At 39.5% G+C, this 2,355-nt stretch overlaps 1 long non-coding RNA gene across 1 annotated transcript; it reads right to left on the reverse strand.

The window, feature by feature from the left end:
* Window positions 1–524: 524 nt before the first annotated feature.
* On the reverse strand, window positions 525–1,898 carry LOC310995770. The gene is made up of 4 exons (XR_014595849.1): window positions 1,841–1,898; window positions 1,179–1,252; window positions 702–766; window positions 525–608 (listed from the first exon to the last, which is right to left on the reverse strand). It is a non-coding gene; the product is annotated as an uncharacterized lncRNA (long non-coding RNA).
* Window positions 1,899–2,355: the final 457 nt, after the last annotated feature.

Consider the following 2,355-nt stretch of genomic DNA (forward strand, 5'->3'; position numbering starts at 1 on the left):
AAAGTGTGCTTCAAACTTAAACATCTTAAATATCTGATGCCACTTTTAAATATCTTCATGTATTAAAATATAAATGATGGAAAACTGAACTCATTTAGATGCATTTACTCCAAAATGAAACGACTCCAGCACAAGGATAAAAGAGAAATAACGAAAGTGTTGAAGTAAATAATTAATGAACCAAAACACAAAACTACTTATCAAAACCTTTTAATGTACAACGACGATCAATAGAAAAACACACAGTTCTACACAGGCGTCGTCACAGTGCATTTTTATTGTTATTATTATTAAAGCTGAGGCTGCTGCTTCCTGTTGTCATGACAACACAAACCACATCCTCCTCCTGTAACGACTGTAACTGTAACCAAAGTCCTTCTAGGCTAAGGATAGTTGATCATAGCGCTATAGTATGTACAGTTACAATTCGTATATAAACCTACTGAATACACACATGGCTACACATCAATGAGGTCCCAAAGGGAACCCCAGAAAAACAAACTAGCATTAATCAGAAATAAAGAAATGCTCTTACTGCTGTGCAGACAGTCAGTCAGCTCCTCCTGCTTCATCTTCACTGATGTTCACAAACACCTCTGACTCTCCACCTGGGACAACACATACACAAAAAACATTTAGTCACACTCATCCTGACATTTAGAAATGTTTGACCTGCAACAGTTCAGCTACAAATCACTTACACTGTGTTTTATCCAGAAACATTGAGGTGGCTCACTCCTGGCTCCAGCTGCTGATTTGGTGCCATCTGCTGGTCAAAGTATAGAATTACACCAGGTTAGTTTTACAGTAAATGACAGAAAAACCTGCAGTTTACATTTTAAACATTAATAAAGTTGACGAACACGTTCTTATTCTAATTCTCACACTTACACTATGCAGAAAAAATATAGCTACAAATGTTATATTAAAATGCATGCATGTCTGTTATCATTACTCTCTCCTCAGTGTGCACAAAGAGTTTTACATGAAGGGACGGTAGTTTTCTTTTCTTTTTCCTTTTTACCACAAAGTGGAAAATAAACTGTAAAAACATGAATCAGTTCTGTTGTCGCTCTAAGACGACTACAAAAGTACAAAGTCAACAATCCAGCCTGTCTGCATGAACTCACTAACATCTCCACATACTGTTAGAGCACAAAGTCTGGTCTGGTCCTCACCTCTCCTCTCTTCCCTGCAGCTCCGTCCAGGTCCTGAAGACTCCATCGGATCCACTTGTCCTCACGGGGACTGTCTGTGTCAGAAGAGACAGAGATGATGAACATGGAGGCTGCTGCGTCTCTGTCTTCATTTACTCTCCTGCTTCTTTTCTACATTTATGTCAAATAAACCTCTGGAAACTTTACACTTGTCTTTTGTCAGTGAACTGGGCTCTGTGGTGGACTGTTGTGTGTCTCTAGGATAAACAAGACTAAGGCTTCATTATGTCATCACACACACCTGTATCAAACATATGACCTGTGATTTGTTTCCATACATGAAGTTAAATGACAGACTGCACAGTGTCTGGTTCATTCTGAGGACATTTCAACATGTTTTTAATCAAATCAATCATTTCTCATTGGACACTGATCTAAAAGTCTAGAAATTAAATCATATTCCTGACATGAAAACACTCAGTGTTAGTTTTAGTATCACACACACTTCCTGTTTCACCTGCTAGTACCAGTTAGCTGTTAGCCGCTAAGCTAGCTGCTGTCTCTGTTACCATGGACACACGGAGCAGATGAACGTCTCTTTCTACGTCATCACGTCTCTGCAGCTTCAACAGCTTCTTCATAAACTTTGCTCGTCAGTTTAGTGAAAGTTTTATCGCACTTACAGAGACTTGGAGCGAAGTTCTCGTAGACTCAGGTGATCTTCAGGTTGTCTGTTTACTTCACACACGTGGGACAGGAAGTGAAGCGGTAAACTGTTCAATATATGTTCAATGTAAACTGCAGGTTTTCTGTCATTTAAAACTAACCTGGTGTAATTCTATGCTTTGACCAGCAGATGGCACCAAATCAGCAGCTGGAGCCAGGAGTGAGCCACCTCAATGTTTCTGGATGAAACACAATGTAAGTGTGATTTTTAGCTGAACTGTTGCAGCTCAAACATTTCTAAATGTTAGGATGAGTGTGACTAAATGTTTTTTGTGTATGTGTTGTCCCAGGTGGAGACTCAGAGGTGTTTGTGAACATCACACTGAAGAACTTTTCTGGGCAAATTGAGTCTTAGGCAACTGGACTTGTATTTGTCTATCTTATGTCTAAGACCCAGGTATTTAACCTCTATGGGAGTGGTCACCAGAGTACCTGTGGGTGTGTTTAAAAAGGTACTGGTTTCACCTGCCAT

This window comes from Trachurus trachurus (assembly GCF_905171665.1).
Source record: "Trachurus trachurus genome assembly, chromosome: 2".
Taxonomy (NCBI): Eukaryota; Metazoa; Chordata; class Actinopteri; order Carangiformes; family Carangidae; genus Trachurus; species Trachurus trachurus.